Source organism: Papio anubis, chromosome 2 (assembly GCF_008728515.1).
Source record: "Papio anubis isolate 15944 chromosome 2, Panubis1.0, whole genome shotgun sequence".
Lineage (NCBI taxonomy): Eukaryota > Metazoa > Chordata > Mammalia > Primates > Cercopithecidae > Papio > Papio anubis.
Window position 1 is genome coordinate 175,358,414 of NC_044977.1, and position 19,343 is coordinate 175,377,756.

The window sequence follows — 19,343 nt, forward strand, 5'->3', positions numbered from 1 at the left end:
AGCTAAGGAGAGAACTTGGAGACAAGTCTGTATTGAATTTATAGAAATAACACAGGTAGCAGAACATTAATATCTGGCTTAGGACAGCTCTGTTGAAAGTGAAAAGGAACTGTGGAGGCCGCATTGGCAGAGGGTGGGCAGTACTTTGGTTCATGGGCGTGAAGTTATAAAGAGTTTTCTAAAGTGAGTCCAAACACTTCCTGCTGGAATGACACTGAAAATGGGGTATTTCCACCTGAGAAAAGAGGATGTATAGGAGAACAAACAGGTTTTTGGAGACATGACAGAGAGTTAAGTTTTGGGCACGTGAATTTGGAAGTGTGTATTAGTCTGTCAGCCATCTGTAGCTGCCTAGAAGTCTTCTAGAAATTTATCTTGAAGTTTAAAATAAATATTTAGATTTAATAATATTGAGAAAACAATAACAGCAACAAGAAACCCTTTGGGGGTATTTGTATCATAATGTACTGACTCGTTAAATTCTTAAAATAACTTATAAGGTGGGTACTATGATTTATTTTGTCATTTTGCTGATATTTGGCACTGATTATCATAGCACAAACAAGATTAAGAGGGATATTACAGAAATAAAATAATTGAAAGATAGAATCCTAGGGAATATGCGGTGGGGGTGGTGATGGTGAGAATTTGTCAAAGAGATGGAAGAAACAGAAATGAATATTATTATAGCAAAGGGAATATGAAATGTCATGCCAAAAGGAGTTGTTAGTGATTTCATATATTGGAAAGAGTTTAAGGTATCTGAAGACTGAGGAAAAAAATGCATTGCATTTAATAATTTTAGGTCATTGTTGATCTTCGGGAAAATAGTTTCAGCTGGAGGTCAGGTGAAGCGGGGGTGAAAACTTAGAAGTGAGAACTAGAGGCATTAGTGTAGCCTACTTTTTTTAAAAAAGTTTGAGATTTAAAATTAGAAAAGAAAGGGGCAGATACTGATGTGGGATAACATAATTAAGGGAACGTGTTTGTGAAATAGGGAGGCTTGAGCATATTTGTGATCTGAGTCGAAGGAGGAGGTGGCAGTGAAGAATAGGAGATGTGAGAACGTGGGTAAAAAAAATGCCATTAAAGGTAAATCCTGGGTCGAGGGGGCAGATATTGAACAGATCAAGGGCACAGATGGAGCAATTGTCCTTAGAAAACCTAATCCATAATCACTTCTTTCTTTAAGAGAGGAAGAAAGAGACAGTGATAAGAACAAAGATAAATTTTGTGTTGGGATGGAGTAGAAATAGATCATGTCTGAAAACTTTAATCTCAGTAAAGTAGGTCATCTTCTGAATAAGCTGGGGGGACCCGGATAAGGTCATATCTGGAGAGGCAAAGTCAAATATGTCTTTCTAGTAAAACTTCAGGCTTTATAGTTCAATAATTAAGGATTTTGAAACACAGGAAACTGTTATTAAATGCATGGGAAATACATGTATGGTAGAATTGGATCCTTTCCACTGAAATATTTAAATACACTTGAATCTGAGATTTCAATCTTCTGTATTTTTTTAAATGTTTTGATTTTTAGTGAAATTCTGAAAACCGTGGTTAAGGATGAGAGGCCTATAAATCATATATGTGTGCTAACACTTTAAGATTTGCTTGTTTGTTTTATGGGAAGATTTTCTCTTCCTGATGAACATAAAACCAAAGAAAGTCACAGGAGTGAATTCCTTCAGCCCCACCTTCCAAGTTGTTATTAGGCTAACGCTGGAGGGGAAAATCACTCAAGATGTGCTCCTTGGGGTAAATCGATGTGATGAAAATTCATTGTCACGTGGCACTTCAGGGAGCAGCATCTGGCATATTCGTCCATGTTGATGGCTCTGACGTTCATCTGTTATTCTATTTTTCTTACATAGATTAACTAGTGTTTTATTTCCACTGAGTTTTTCTGTTATTAGATAAAAGTAAAGCAAAGCTAAGCAAACCAAAACAAAACATAAAACCTTTTAGTTTGCACAGTCCAACTCCCAGTGAGTCCAAATCTATCTCTGATGTTATATATCAACAGTGCTACTGTGTTATCACTCCTGAGTGCTAGTGCTCCTGTGGTCCATGTCATGGGCATTTCTTTTCAAATCATAACCTTGATTCAGTAGGTTAATGGGGCCAGTGAGCATGGCACTGGTTGATAAACAGAGCTAATAAGCAAAGCTAGACATTATATTTTATGTGCAAACAGATTTGAGGTGAGTTTGTTTGTTAGGTTCTCTTATTATCTCTGGAGAGCTCTGGCAGGAGAATATCATTCTCCAGTTCTCTAAAATAGCTCTTCTCTGAATTGAAATTGAGATCTCCGATCAGCCTAGGTTTGAAGAATCTAATAATGTTTTCTCTAGACTGCTACATGTTCTATAGACAGCCTTCAAGGAGAGAAGGACATAGGTAGAACAGAAAATTGGTCTGAGTGTGAGGTGCACTGCCAGATTGGTTGAGGAATAAGCACTTGATATTCTAAGTTTGTGTCTCATACCACAGTATGCAAACCACCAAAAAATTTTGGCATTATGCTAGAAGATATGTGAATATGGCGTGTGTTCCTGGGGTGCCATGTAATTTAGATTCAAGTGTTTGGGGAAAGTTTGAGATTTACTATTTAATTCATGTGTTTGGAGAAAGTTTGAGATTTACTCTTATAGGCTATTGGAAGCCACTATAGAGTAACAGGCATAAGAGCATTGCAATGAAATCTACATTTAGAAAGGTTTGCTTGATTTTAACATATACACTTGACTAGCAGAAGACAAGATTAGGGGGATTGGCCATTTTAGTGACCTAGGGGTGAAGGAATAAGGGTATGAAGAAATAAAACATATCCATAGCAATCATTAAATCAATCAGGGCCATCCATCCTGTTGCAGCATTTGGATAGCCAGATGTATGCCCTTAGAGAGGGCTTGGTTTCCTTATTTGGAAGTGAGAATGCTTGAGTTGCATCAGAGATTCCTAAGTGTGCTCCACAGTGTGCTTGTGCTGTGAAGCACACTCTGAAAAAGAAAAGGGTTCTATAATCAAGTCAGTTTGGTTTCCCATAGTCCGCCTGCATGGTAGAGAGTCCTAATGCTGGATAGTATACTAAGGGATTTGAGAAGGTCTGAAGGCAGGACACCTGTTTAAATTTCCTGAACCCACCCTTTCCCAAACTTTGTGAACACATAGTCTTGTGGAGAATAACACGTCTTGTGTTCATCTAATACTGGGGTTACATTCTGAATTTTAAGGCAACTATCAGAAATTTAAAATCCAACACAGCCAGTTATTTTTTTTCTAGCATTCTGTTTTGTTGTTGTTTTGCACATAAGATAATTTATGAATGCGCTTTTTGAGGAATACATGCTGTATTTTTAAAAGCTTGAACTGATTGCAACCTGACAAGAGGTTCACTTACGCAGGGACACAAGAGAACCAAGAGTGATCAGGGGAAGGCAGATTCATAGTTCAGGACTTGAGTTTACTTTTTTTTATAAATGTATTCATGAAATAGTGGTGGAATTAGTAAGTGACCACAAATTTAAATCACTAATTGCTTCTCATTCTTTCTGTACCCTTGCACTCTCTCTCTTTTTTTTTTTTTGCATCTATATCTGTGTATCTTTTTCTCTCCTTTTCTTTGTATATCTATATGTCTCTATCTGTCCCTTTGTCAATCTCTCTCCTTTTCTCTCTCTGTCATCTTTTCCCTTCACTCTCCTTTTTTTTCTCTCCCCTAAGGAGTCCATCCACAAATACAGAGATGAAGTGCCATAAATTAAATGCGCATGTGCTGTGACTGCCTGTATTAACCTTTCGTAGAACTGTGCTTCCCTGGAAACTGTGGACACTCTATATAATCCCAAGATCTTTTGCTTTGATCTGCTCTGCTCACTCTTCTCCTGGCTTTTGTGGATTCAGTTCTGCTTTTCACCTTTAACTTCACTGCCCCTGCAGTGCCATTCACATGTACTCCATCATTTCAGGACACAGGCATGGAGAAGGATGAGAGAGTCTGCCTTGTCTCAATCCCTAAGCAAATAATCGTTACATTTCTCTATCCCTACTTGGAAAGCATTTTCTTACCATCTGTGGATCATATAATGAATGACTTTTTTGAAGGAATGTTCACATTTCTTATCTTGCTTGTTATGCACATCATTTTTCAAACCTTGGAACGATGAGATGGCATTTCAAGTAAGGGTGGTCCCACAAATCAAATGTAGTGTGACTTTGGTTTCATTTCTTTGTTGAAACATCTGGTCTTGTTTAATGCACAACAAGAAAGAGGTAGGAAACATGTAAAAGTCCTCACTGCTCTCAGCTCTGATTGCTTTCTTTTATTGCCATTGTATTATGAAACTCACTGCCTCGAGTAGAGAAAGGAAGTTAATTCCACAATAACTATATTTGCCAAGAGTAACTTGCATGTCCATGGGCATGAAGGCACTGTGTGTATTGCTTTTCCAAATTCTGGTCTGGGACTTCTGCCTTGAACAAGGAAATTTGAGGCATAGGTCACTGGAGTCTATGGTGACATGATTTATTTGCAACAGTACCAGGTTAAATGTCACGATATTAGTAAGGGTCGTGTGACCACTGCTGCCCTCAAGTTTTCCAGTCGCAAAACAGCACTTTTTCCCCTCAGAAATCCTAAAACTCTCATGTAGGAACAAAATTCTATACCTTATGTTACACAGACTTCAGGTTGTCAATATTTGTTAAAACGGCATGATGCTTACTAGATACAGCATTGGTCTCCAGAGCTAGCCATGTGTGGCAAACCAGGTGACTGGTTTATAGATGGATAGTATGCTTAATATAAATCCAATCACTTTTACAGAGTCTCTCTTGAACGCCGGCCTCAAGTCTTGGCCTTATTCCCTCCCAGGGTTTAGCAGTTGACTTTCAGCAAAAGGAAAATTTGGGATGAGTGGAGAGTAGTCAGCACAAATTAGATAGATTATCCTTTAACAAATACACAGAAATATCCTTTCTGTTATTGCTTATCATCTTCTGGTTGCTTGGTCATTGGCAAATTTTCTTTCTTGGCTTTGTCTGCTTTGCAGTGCTGTGATGGTAGAGGTGTAGGAGTGGTGATAGTAACAGAAGTCATAATGATAATAGGCAACATTATATACTCATCATACTTTATGCAACTCCCTATTCTTGGTGTTTAACTCAGTCTTCATAGCAACCTTGTGGTAAAAATCCCATGATACTGTGTCCTACAAGTTTAGATGTAATGTGGTTGGCAGTTGGCTCCAGATTCCTTGAACTTATCAGCCAGCTAGCTAACTTTGGTCATTTCATTAATCTGGCAATAATACCTTCTCGTATGTTATGGGATTGAATATTTGGATTCCATGAACAAAGATATGACAGGACTCACTATCCTATTAGTATCCTCATTTTACACATTAGAAAATTGAAGTCTGACTTACTTTTTTTTTTTTTTTTTGAAAGTTTTTAGTTTATTAATCTGCTCGTGAAAAATCCAAAATGGACACAGGTAGCCTTTACTGCAGCACCTTTACTCCTTCGGCTGTGATCCAATCTCCAGCTCACTTTTTGCCAGCACCAACATTGGCCTTTGCAGTCCCCCTGACTTTCTTCATTCTGTTCTTGCGTTCCTTTCGTTGCTTTCTTGAGGTCTTTTTCTTCTCATACAGGCCATGTCTTGCAAGTCTATGTTTGGGTTCATTTTTCTTTGCATAATCCAGGGAGTCATAAATCATGGCAAAGCCAGTTGTCTTGCCACCACCAAAATGAGTTCTGAATCCAAATACAAAGATGACATCCGGTGTGGTCTTGTACATTTTGGCTAGTTTTTCCCGAATTTCTGTCTTAGGCACTGTTGCCTTCCCGGGGTGAAGGACATCAATGACCATTTGTTTCCTCTGAAGTAGTCGGTTGGTCATGAACTTTCTAGTGTGTATAGTTATGGTGTCGTTCATGATGGCGGCCTATCTTCAGACAGTCAGGAAGGAAAAGAGCGTCTGACTTACTTCAAGATCACTGCTGGAAGGCAGCAGGCATATATAGTCGGTATGGCTCCAGAATTCATGCTTTCCATCACTGTGGTATGGGGTGAGGTTTATAAAGATATCTAAGGGAGGGATAAAGCTGTTGCTTAAAGGTTAAGAGACCATGGCTCTGACCCTGGTTTAATTACAGGTACCCTGGGTTTCAGCATTACATCCTGTTTTTATCTCAGGTGCACAGGGATGGAGGGAACCAGATATGGTGTGCACAAAACCTACTGGGGGGTTGAAGCCAGGAGCTGGTTTCTCAAGTGGCCTTGACTTTGATTTAAGTATTCAAGTTGTGTCCCAATTTGGGTTATATGAAGTGAAGCAAGCCTAACTTCATGTATCGAACATGAGTGTTGTCTTGTGTCGTGCTTTTCTGAATTAGAGTTGCTCTTTCCTTAAGTACCTAAAAATGTCATGTGCCTTCGCTCAGTAAAGTGATGCCAGTAGCTGGCATGAGATCAGTAAGAAATATGCCAAAAATCACTGGATCCTCCATTTGGATTTAGCTTTGGGGAACCCAGGATTGGGAAACATTCTAAATGACTGTGGCCATAAATGTGGAGCTCCGAAGTTTATAGTCTGAAGCTTTTATGCCTAGGAGCATGCCAATCTCTGGTCTCAATATAGTCCTTGCTAACATTTAACTTGAAAAAGAAAACAGATAAATTAGACACTATTGGCACAATTGAAAAACAATCTGGCATTATTTATCAATAACGTTAAAATGTTTATAAGCTTTCATCTGATAATTTCATGTCTGAAATAGTAGGAAATGTATGCATTCAGAGATATTTGTTGTAGTTTTATTTGTTTCTTCATTGTTTCATTTAACTACAGAATAATATTCTGGTTGAGAAAAACCATAAATATATAAAGTAAAATGTAAGATTCCTCTTGCAAAAGTTCAACCACTTTTAACAGTTTTGTATATACTTCAAAACTTCATCCTCGTTATATTTTTTCCTCCCCTTCTCATGTATACACACATACACACATGCATTCATGTACACACATACATATATTTATGCACATGTATATACACATTTAGCTACACATATATACAAAAATATAATTTCCAAGAAAATTGTAAGGCTATGGATATTGTTCAGTAACTTGTTTTTTTAATCATATTATGGGCATTTGTGTGTGTGAGAGAGAGCTAGTGGATCTACATAATTGTTTTATCAACTAGATGGTATTCTCGAGTCAGGATATACTGTTAAACATTAAACTTCATAAATACTAAGATTGTTTCCAATGTTGATCATACAATCATGCTGCAGTGAACACACTAGTTGCTATCTTTTGGTACATGTATGGGGCATGTCCATGAATCAAATTTTAGGAGTAGAATTGCAGAGTCGAAAGGACACTTGAATTTTTATAGATCAGACTAAATGCATCTCCACCCTACCACTATCATTGACACAGCTCTACTGATTCACTTTCCCATAAACAACATGTGAGAGTACTTCAGGTTTTGTTATTGTTCTTTTTCTAGCTTCTTGAGATCAGTGCTATATCTTTTATGTTTTATGATAAATTTACTTTAGACTATAAATTGTCCTTCAAATGCTCTGTTGGCTACCTCTCATTGGTTTTGATAGGTATTATCAGGGATGATATTAAGAAGATCTAAGAACTGGTAAAAAAAATTCAGGAAAGAGGCCATCACTGCCGAGTCTAGCCGTAAACAACTGGTATGACTGTCCTGGGGTGAATCTGCCAGATATCAGACATGTGACTCTCACTAGAATTCACTTCTTCCAGCCTATCACCCAAGCAAACTCTACAACATGATATTTTCTAAATCTATCAAATATGCACTGCTTGTATGTCTTTGATACGACTTTTTGTTTGTTTTGTTTCTTCTGGGATGGCTATTATCAACGAATCTGTTCATTAAAATTCTTACTAATAATTGAAAGTTCAGCTTAAATGATAACTCCCTAGCAAAAATATCATTCTTCTATGAACAATTTTGTCATTTGGTTTGAACTTCATATGGTAGTTACTATTGTCATCATTAGGGATGAGTGAACTTTCTTGTAAAGGACCAGATAGTAAATATTTCCTGCTTGCTATGTATACACTTTCCACTGTATTCATTCTGCTCTACATAACATGAAAGCAAGCTTAGGCAATACCTAAACAAATGAGTTTAGGTGGATCTGTCCTGATTAAATTATAAATTATAATTAAATTATTAAATTAATTATATTACAAAAACAGTTGTCCCGCCTCTGGGCCATATTTTACTGATTTCCATATTTTGAGCTATACTATTTAATAGCTATTATAAACTTCTCTAATCATCTATTCTGGACTATATACTTCTTGGAAATGAGGCTTGTGTAAGTGGCGATGTGGCTTAACCTTTAATTCCTGTACACTCAAGAGACATTTGTTGGATAAGTGAAAAATGTTAATACCATTGCTATTCACCTGTAGAAATGTTAATGATTCTAATATAAACAATGAATATTGGAGATATTGACATACCAGCATAAAATTTTTCTAAAACTCTAATTTGATGCCCAATTTGTATGTAAATTATTCCCTTGCTTGTGTGCTAGCTTTAGTTTATTCTTTTGTCAAAATGCTTTTAGGGATAAAAGCAGTATAGTAAAAACTCTGTCAAATATTTGAAAAAGCCTTAAGTCAAAATATGATAGATCTTAAAGGAAGCCTATTCATATTGCAGACTGTGACATTTATTCTTGTTTAGGAAGCTTTATGTAGGCTGTTAATTTGTTTTTGGCTTAGTAAACCAAGCTATGATAGAGTTTAACAATTACATATTCAGAAAACCAACATAATTGGTGAATGAATTTTTTTATTCTTATTTTTTTTAACGTCCAGATATGATATTCTTTCGGAGACTTATAGTAGCATATTGAGTTTTGTTTGGTATTTCTCTCTGGTTTGTGGCATTGCTTGAACCTAAAAGCTTTAAATAATCTATACATGAAAATCTCACCTATTCTATCATTATTGCAACAACAGAAGGAATGTGTAATAAATTTATAGGCATTCAGAAGCTGCAGAGGCAAAACACATATAAGCTGTTATTAATTGGATGGAAAAGAAAATAGTTAATAAACACCCATAATATGCACACACAGAAATACACAAAAATAAAAGAAACTCTATGTAAATAATTAACGAATTTAAAAATTATAAAATGTGAAAGAAATTGTGTATTTACACAGTGAAGATTTGAGAAGAAATAATTCTACCTGTTTATCAGAAAATGTCAAACAATACAGTAATGTCACATCATTTAAACTGTATAGTTCATCTTCCAGTAGTAGAAGGAGTTTGTTTTACTCATCTTTAGTTTTCTTCTTACAAGACTACACTCGTTTCATCCACTCATGGAAAGAACAGCTTGTCTTATCACCCTCCAGTGGAAATGAGTTATGAGCCTTTTATCTGGAGTTTACAGGACAGCTTTAACCTCTTTATAGTTGAACTTCAGTGATGAATGCAATCTTATTTTATCTTAGTTAATTTTTTTCCCAAGAATTCCTTTTCCTGTTCTGATTTGTAGGTACATACAAGATAATAATAGGAAAGATCAAATTACCCTATTTGAGATCATGTTAAACACTTTTCTATTGTCCTGCAAGTCTTCGGTATTAATTTCCTGTTTCTTTTTCTGTTCATATCAATCTAACTAGAAAAAACAGCCATTTGAACATTCATAATAATCTGGTGTCTTCACTGTATTTCAAAGAAAAGCTTGTATTTTAAGCATCTTAAAATATTTTTGTGGGCTAAGTTGGTTTACTACTTCTTAGATTTATAAACTAGGCTGCCAAGAATTTTGCAAACTAGAAATGTAGTGACTGAGGTAACAGACTGAGGTGTCTGTTGCAAGACAAAATGATCATTCACAAAGATGCAGAAGCCCTAACCTGGGTTCTGTGAGCAATAGCAGGAAGAATCAGATGTACTGCGTAAGTCAAATGGATGGCCTTATTTGGTATCTGGCTAACATATCACTCTGGTTAATATATCACCCTCAGAATGCAAGGTCCTTACTGTTTTAACTCATCAAACACAAGAGAGCCTTCCCATGGAACATATCCTCCCCTGGCACTGATTAGCAATTATTTCCGAATGATTACCTTTGAATGATTGGACAGAGTTTATGATTTGCCAAAAGTCACAACCAATGTAGGTCATCATGGATTAGCTTCTTTCCTTTGACATTTAATTAATTTATTCACACATTCATCATGTATCTTGTGCCAACTGTGGGCCAGGTATTGTGCTACGTGCTAGGGATGCCAACTTGAATGAGACAAGATCTGGAACCTTGAGAGACTTATAGTAAGTAATAAATATGCAAATCAATGATTACAATTTTATTAGTGCTATAATGGCAGCATGAATAGGATACTAGGGGGGCATAAGAGTATAAAAATCAGATTCAGGGAAGATACCCTAGAGGAAACAATATTTAGACTGAATTTTGAAGAACAAGTAGGATTGCTAGTTACAGACCATTGAGACAGCATTGTAGCGTGTATCTAAGAGATATAAAACAGGACCAGGTATTTAAGTAATGACAAATACTTCAGCGTGGCTTGAGCGATAGAAGCTAAGGGATATAGGTGGTAGATGTTGAAGCTAAGGATCCAGCCAGAGATCAGATCACCAAAGATGAAGATGCTAAACTAGGAAGTACAGTTTGGGACAAAATGACATAAGTTAAGGAAAGGATTCACGTTTCCCATTTCACAGCATTCCAGCTCCATGCCAATTCCATGTCACACAACCACAAAGCTCTTCCCTTGCCTCATTCAGTGCATTTCTATGGGGTTTGGGATATGAGCTTAAAAGTAAAGGCAGGACTTCTTTAACTTATTTTAGTTGTATCTCTTCTGTTAAGCTGGGGGCCTACTCAGCCTGCCTTCTTTTGTGAGCAACTTCCCCTTTATCTATACTGGTTTGACTGTATAGAAAAAGATGCAGAGATGCCGTAAGGGAGGCATAAGCGAAAATAAGACAAAGCCAGCATCTGCTGTGGGCCAGGCATTGTGCTGGACCATTTACACAGTACCTTATTTAATCCTCACCATGTCTATTGATATTATTCTCATCTCCATTTTATAGATAAGTAAAATAAGTATCTTGTTTAAAATTGCACAGTAAATATGGAATTTGGATTTTTAAATTTAGTTGATCTGTTTCTAGAAAATCATTATTTGCATATTCTAATACTTCCTTGTCTGGGCAATATTCTCCCAGATCTAAGTCCAAAGTACTTAGAATAGTAATTAAATCTAATACCTAGACCTGCTTCTATTATATTTAAATTGGTCATGTCAGCACATATCAAAGCTCTTAAGGACATAGTCAGTAAGCACCCTTTCCCCTTAAAACACTGCCTTCTTGAACTTTCTGTGCTAATATTCTGGCAGACACATGGTAGAAAGAATCTGTTTTCAGATTCTGGAGCAGGGTTTTAAACCTGGTGCTGACCATAACAATCTTTGAGATCAGACTCGAGTCAGTTAAACTCTCTGGGATTTAGTCTGCCATGTAAAAGGAGGCAACTGACCTACCTCATCAAGTCCTTTTCCTCGAAGTACATAGATTTTTATTTTTCACAGGTGAGACATTAAATGGGCTATTTAGATCACCTTTGCACAAATTGCCAGCTTTGTTGCTGATGGATATCAAGAAGTTAATTTCACTCTCAGATTAGACTACAGTCAGCTGCAAATATGAAGGAACAGAAGTTCTACAAAATAAGAGAACTTTCTCGGAGACCTCTAAAAGGTTCAGACTGCCTGTTTTTATTTTAACTCTTAAATATCAAACTCCTTTTAAATGCTCTAAAGGAATGTCATGAAAAATGTTTTCTCCAAAGGTGAAGAAAGTAGCCATTGACTGAGTAAAAAAATAAATAAATGAATACAGAATAAAAGCTGGATCATCTTCCTTCCTAGAAACATTCTATGGCATATTAATGGAGAAATTTATACTATCACAGAGAAAAATTGACAAACATGACATAGGTAACTTGGAGATATTTAATCCCAAGAAATAATAGTAAAAGAGAATGTATTCACTTAGAGAGGAATATTTTTAAAGGAAGGATTTGCTAGCAGATTGAGTTTCTATTTTGTGTTAGCTATTTATTAGTGAACTCATAACTTTGCTATTCAGGCAGCTTGGAGTCATAAGAGCTGTATTACAGAAAAGCTATTATTTTTAGTTATTAAGAATTTGAATAAATAACTGTGGCCCTTTTTTGAAGTGGAGGGCTATTAAGAGGTACAGAAATGCAGATAAAAATACTCCTTAATAGAAAGGTCAGTTAAATATAATGTGACATATTTGAAAGAATAAACTTTGAAGTCAGAGGGCAAAATATGAGCCATGGCTCCAGTACTCTGTTTTTAAGATTTGGGGAAAATCTTTAAATTTTGTTTCTATGTCACACAAAACAGTGAGTTTTGAGGAATGCATTGAGTTAAGATATATGATTAGCCGATGAAGGTACCAAATGACTCATACATCACCTGCTCAGGTCATAGGGCAGGAACCTTAAGATAGAATTTCATAGAGCTCTTTCTTTCACTTATAACCTGAATAACCTACACAAAATTACCTTGCTTTAAGTATTTTATTGTACTAGACATGGGTTTCCCAAACTTTTATGATATATTAGCCCCTTTCATTGAAATAACGTAATTCTAGTAACTTCCTTGGAAATTAAAAATACTAATCATTTTGACAGTATTACCTGTTGAAAAATAATATAAGATAAATTTTTATTGCTTTCCATTTAACAAATGTTGTGCTCTATTCAGTTACTTCAAAGTTAAGTTTGTAAGCAACTTATAAAATATTTGAAAATACAACAATAATTTGAACCCACAAAGATATCAGATTGCAATGCATGTTATGTGGCTAAATTCGATAATTTTCTTGAGTTGTTTCTAAAGGATGAGATAAAGAAACTCATGTTGTGAGCTTTCTCCACTTGTTATATTTTGCTGACATGAAGACTCAAATACGTACATATGTAGTTTTCCCTCTTGCAATTCCCTATGAAATACTAGGGTCATTTTAATGTTCTGTGTAAGACGAGCACCAATTTTATTCGCGAAAGCAGTGTTCCATATACTTCTTGCATTTTAACCAGAGCTCCTTCATCAATTCAAATAATAAATTACAAGACCAAAAATGAAAGCAGTTTGTACATCTATGAAGGTCAAAGCCACCAAGCTGACTAGAGATATTCAGCTGAGGGCGGTAACTACTGAAGTCCTGAGTTATGGGCCCACTTGTCCTCTCTAAGTGCTGTGCATGCTCACTCAATAAACACTAAGTGGCTCTAAATGGTTTCCTTTTAAGAAGAAAAAGCATGTGTGGTGTGTTGTTTAATGCAATGATTTTTCAAAACTAGATATTATAATGGATCCCAATCATGCCCTTAATAATGAGACTGTACAAGAATATGTGATAAAACTGTAGAAAAAGAAATAACAATGGTTTTGCCAGGCACTGAGCTTAGGGCTATATAGAATTTTCTGTAGGATGCTCCATCTATGAAGGGCTCTTCCTCTCTTTTATTTTTTTCATTTCTGTCCTTCCCGTTTGTTTTCTTTCTTCATTTTCTTCTTTTCTACCGTCTGGCTTATTTGAGTCAACCAACATTTACTGTATCCCCATGAAAAGCCAGACATCATAGGAGGAACTAAGGATACGAGAAATTAAGGAGTTCATGATCTAGTAAAAAATGTTTTCTGTGTTTTTTGTGTGTGTGTTTTTAATTTATCCGGAGTTTATGTTTATTTATATATCCATACATGAGTGTATAATCACTTTGGATGCCATAAAATACAATGATATTCTGCTGCCTCTATCACCTAATGTAATCCTCCACATGCTGTAGACATGATTAAAATGCTCATCCTCTAACATTCAAATAGATCTGGTGAAAATAAAGTGTACATTTTATGAGTTAAAAAAATCTTAGTCCTGCTATTCTTGATTATAGTTCTTCTAAAGTACCTAGTCCAGATCAAGTCAGTTGCCATGCTAATTAGTTTTCACATATAAAAAACAAACAAACAAACAAATGGCCGTACTCCAGACACTGGTCTTTCTATTTCAGGAAAGTTGTCATATAAGAAAACCTCACTATATGCAAAGGATTTGTGGATGATTCCTTGGAGTTAATTTTCATGGGCTTTAGAAGATACTTAAGGAGAGGGTTTATAAACGATTGCCATAAGCTCTTTAGCTACTTAAGTCAAATAGGGTAGCACCTCTTAGCCATTCAATGAGTAGTATGGAGAATTTGTGGGGCTGCTTAGAACTCTAGGGCAGCCTATTTTTTGAAGATTATGCTTTTGACCTTTCTTGCTAGAAGTCATCCATTCATCTAATGAGTGTTATTTAAGTGCATGCAGTGTGCCAAGAACTCGACTTGGCATCACCATGGAGATGGAGACCACAAAATTCTAGTCTCATCCTCTCATCCATCAGAACCAAACAGAAGTTGGTGCTGTTAATGTCAAGAGCAAATCAAGAAATCAAGAGAGACTGAAGCTCAGACACATTGTCACTGGTGTAATCTCCACCTTTGAAGGTGCTGCTCTGATATCAAATTTTATACGCGCACACACGCACACACTTGACAAATTAACAGACATAAATTATTTTTGTGTTTTATATGTTATTTTTTGAAGTAAAATCAGGTATGTACTTCAGCTTATTTTTCACACAAAGTTGATTTTTTGGATAATAACAATAGAATTTATGCTAGTTGCAGGATTATCTACAACCACCATAGTAAAGAAAAAAAGCTGTAAACTAGCTCGTATTATTACTGTTATATTTTGAATTTTTGGACAGAACCGATTTAATAATTTGGCAAACATGTAACTAGGGTAACTAGAAAATGCTGAAATTTAAATCTATGTTATTTACATTATCTGGATCGTTATATGGCCTAAAAATGCATGTTTAACTCCAGCGCACATAGTAAAATTAACAGTAAAAAAAAAACCAAACATCAGAAGCCATATGTAATATGTCTGTGGTGCTCTTGACACCCCTCTATCTTCTCTTCTGAAATGTATATTCCTTCTGATATTGTACACATACAGTTACACACACACACATACACACATACACACACCCCTTAGATGGACTGAGTTCTAGATGAAATTTTAAAAATCAATAATTTAGTATCTCTTCATATAATTCAAACCCCTTCTTACATTCCGCATGATTTTTATTTAAGCTTGTAAGCAATTTTTGGCATGAACTAAGCTTTTTAAGACTTTATGCCATTATAGGAATTTTTGGAAAACACTGATGAGGCCAATAAAATAACATACTGATTCAGATATTACCCTTGTTCAAACAGGGCTCTCAAATGGGTCCTATTTTCTTGGATTTGCCCACTCTGAAAAAAAAAAAAATCACTGCAGGCTAAATTATTGTCTTTAACATACCTAGAGATATTTTTATTTTATTTTTATTTTTAACGCTCACTTTATTAAGAGGACAAAGGAATTCACTGGAGTGGGAATAACACAGATTTTACTGTGCAATGAACTTAAATGCACTTCTATAAAGTAAGTCATGAACACTGATTTCAACCTTTCATTTTCCTCAGGAGGGGTCCAGTTTGAACCGGCAGTCACTGTGGCTGACGGGAAAGGCACAGTATTCTGGTCTGGTCTAGGTTCTTCTTTCCTTATTCAGTTTCTTTTTTTGTTCCTTTCTGTTTGTACTGCTCTTGTGAGCTTCTTATTGTTCAAGCCTCGTCGCTATTTATGGATTATGCACAGTTTGGGCTAATATGATTAACATTTGCCGTAAGAGCCAGGTCTTTGCATGTAACTGGTTCTCTTTCAAAACATGTGGGCTCCGCCTGGATGACTGGCTTGCTACGTAATCTGGAACGGCCATGTCCTGGGCCTCTCTGTGCTTCATGTTTGGCCGTGGAATATATTTCTTCTGTCCTGCTGGAGTGGGTAGGATTGTTTGAACAGGAAGAGTCACTTCCTTGTTATGCTCTCCCAGCATTGTAGAGCTCCAAGATGTTTCCCATGTGCCCTTCCATTAAGCCCTTACAACCTCCTGCACTAAAGTTTAATCACTTCCCTCGTAATATCCTCAAGAAGACAAGAGCTTTCTCTCCTAATTCTTTCCTTCTTTCCTTTTTCTTTTTCTCATTCCTTCTTTCTCTTTGCTTACCTCGTATTCTTTCCAGCCTGCCTGCCTATCTGCCTTCCTTCTCTCCTTCCTCTCCTCTTTCTTTACTCTCGTTATTCCCTTTGTTTTCCTTTTCCCCACTCTGTTATTTTTTTTTCTGATTTCATGTCATTTCTGTTATGAAAACTGGATCCCAATTAATGGAACTTTATCGTATTTGCACACAGATGAAATGATACATGCATATAATGATGGATTGCTGCATTCTTTTTAACAAGAGAATATTGAAAACAACTTGAACGTCCATTAATAGGGGACAAGTTGAATAAACTATAGCATGTCCGTAAAACGGAACACTCTGTAACTGCGGAAAAGAATCAGAAGTTATAAATATCTCCAAAATATTTTGTGAAGGGAAAAAAAAGACCAAGTGCACAACATTTGTATTTTATATTTCCTTTGTGAAAAAAGGCGGTAGTGGGAAATAAGATTATATTTTACATTTTATTGCTCTTAGTAAACACCAAAAAATGTGTGTAAGAAACTATTCCTGGGTGTCAAGGATAGGTGGGCTGAGGAATATTAGAAAGGGAGATGTTATCGTTATACCGTTTTGTATTTATTAACTTTCAAAAGTATGTTAATATATTATCCATTCAGAAAGTGAAATATAATAATGTAAGCCTGGGAAGCCAATGTAAGACTCAGTTGAAAGAAAACTATTCCATTAAATTCATATATATATATATATATACACACACACACACACACACACACATACATACACACACACACACACATATATATAAAATTGACATGCCTGGTATATTTATCCAAACTCATATGTGTTCTTCTAGAATATTAGCTATCTATGGCTTAAATTATGTAAAATTGTCATTTTTTACTAACAACCCTTTTAAATATTAGCAATTTCATACTATTAGCCTAATCTTTCCTTGTCTTAAGTTGAGGCATCAAAAATCTATCACCAGGTTGCCTGAGCTATTACTATATTTAACTTCATTCTTCTCCTGTGCTATAGAAACTTTTGGAGTCAAAAGTTTTCATTAATTTTCCCAGGTCACCTGGATAGGACTATGAGGTATGGCAATCCTGAATCACCTTTCCATCCCTGCTTTATTAATTTTACACTTGGCTGTAGATTAAACTGTCATAATCTACCACTGAGAGTATGGTGTGTTTTTCCTAAGAAGTCATTCTGAATCTCAGGCTTTCCTTGAAGATCTAATGTCTTCATTGCCACTAAATTTATCTTTATACAATGCAGTTTGACTCCTGTTCCTTTTTCCTAATTGCATCCCATGTCTTCTCACTGGCTACAGAATATATGTGGACTAAACTCCTTGGAAAGCATGCAATTCAGCCTCATTCTTATCTCCACCCACCGATCTTTTCATAAACTCTCTAAACCTGTTCTTTCCCCAAATTATGATCCCTAGTAAGTCTCCGTGGCTTTGCCAATTACTTTCTGTTTATTAAAATGAGCTTCTTCACCTTCTATGTCTTGCAAGCATCTTATTACCATTTAGAGGTTTTACACAAATAAGTCTTCTCTCTGTAGTTCTGATTCCCAAATATTCACAATTAATCACTTGCTTATTTATGTTTCCATGGTCCTATGTAACTACCCCTATTATAAATCTAGTCATTAGAACCTATTCCAGATATTTGTTTATGTGACTACCTACCTTCCTCACTAGCTTCTGAGTGATTGGCAGCGCAGATAAAGGTCTTGGTTATCCTTGTATTCCCTCATCCTGAACTCAGTGTTTGGTATAGAGTTTTGTGATTAGTAAATATTGTTTTATTGAGTAATGCTTCAGTCTTACTACTGGAATCCTTTTTTCTTTTCTGTGATGGAGTCTTGCTCTGTCTCCAGGCTGGAGTGCAGTGACGCAATCTCGGCTCACTGCAACCTCTACCTCCTGGGTTCCAGCTATTCTCCTGCCTCAGTCTCCCAAGTAGCTGGGACTACAGACGTGCACCACCACGCCTGGCTAATTTTTTGTATTTTTAGCAGAGACGGGGTTTCACCGTGTTGGCCAGGATGGTCTGGATCTCCTGACCTCATGATCCGCCCGCATTGGCCTCTCAAAGTGCTGGGATTACACGTGTGAGCCACCGCACCCAGCCTAGAATCCTTTTCTATATGGAAGGAAATATTTTAAAAATCCCTTTTAAAAAAGTTAGGAGACTAATGTTAAGGAAGTCTTCGGGAGTGGGGAAAGAAATGCCTTTACATTAAGGACCTGAAAATTGAAAGTCCAAAGCGCACCCTCTAATTTGTTCATTATTCACCATAGGACATGATTTAGTTTTGAATGTATTCTACCAGGTTCTCTTTATCTCCCTTGCTTCATATTAGTGTTTACTTTGATGATGATTAAGGCACTATGCTACTAAGAATTGTGCTGTATTTTTGTAAGTTATGCCTGAAAAAATCATGATTGTTCCTGTTGCTTTGAAGTCTTATGTATATATTTAATTGTAAAAGTTAAGGCTACCTCTATGTGATAGAGTGTTCTCCAAAAATGCCCTACAAATTTGGAGTGGAGGACAAATGACAGTTTTCTCCTCCTACTTCCTCCCATCCTCCTTTTCCTCCTCCTTCTGTTACTTAATATTATCACTATTATCATTATTTTCTTCTAATCTGGAAATACAATAGCTTAATAGCCTAGCCTAGCTGAGTTGGACTTGTATATTTGTTGAAAATATTAAGCTATAACTTTGGAGTAAGTACTCATCATAAAATGAGAATTATTTGATGGTGTGTAGTCTTGTGTATTGCACAGACACATTCCTGAGTGGCACACAGAGTTGCAGTGTGTTTTACTGTAAGGGAGTATTTTAGCCATCATGTCTTTATTTTATCCAAGGTTTGCATGCCCTGTTTCCTAGGTCCTAATAAAAGATTGTATTTACATGTAATTCACTGTTGCAATTTCAGTTCATCAAGATTAGCACCAAGGAGCCATTATTGATCACGTTAGAGTGAGGCAGGTAGAATGCTAGAATTTTTTGAGGATGAAATAAAGTGATCTTAGTTTCTGGCATCTTAGTTGTTGGATGCCTTCCTTTTTCTTTTATCAGCTAATGGCATCATGC

At 36.1% G+C, this 19,343-nt stretch overlaps 1 protein-coding gene and 1 pseudogene across 10 annotated transcripts in view; one reads left to right on the plus strand and one right to left on the minus strand.

The window, feature by feature from the left end:
* The window catches only part of RBMS3 (RNA binding motif single stranded interacting protein 3), a 1,467,317-nt gene that overhangs the window by 753,529 nt on the left and 694,445 nt on the right, over positions 1-19,343 (plus strand). The window lies entirely within an intron of this gene.
* Positions 5,430-5,980, minus strand: LOC101020872 (annotated as a pseudogene). The gene has a single exon (XR_644246.4). The product of XR_644246.4 is annotated as a 40S ribosomal protein S24 pseudogene (transcript).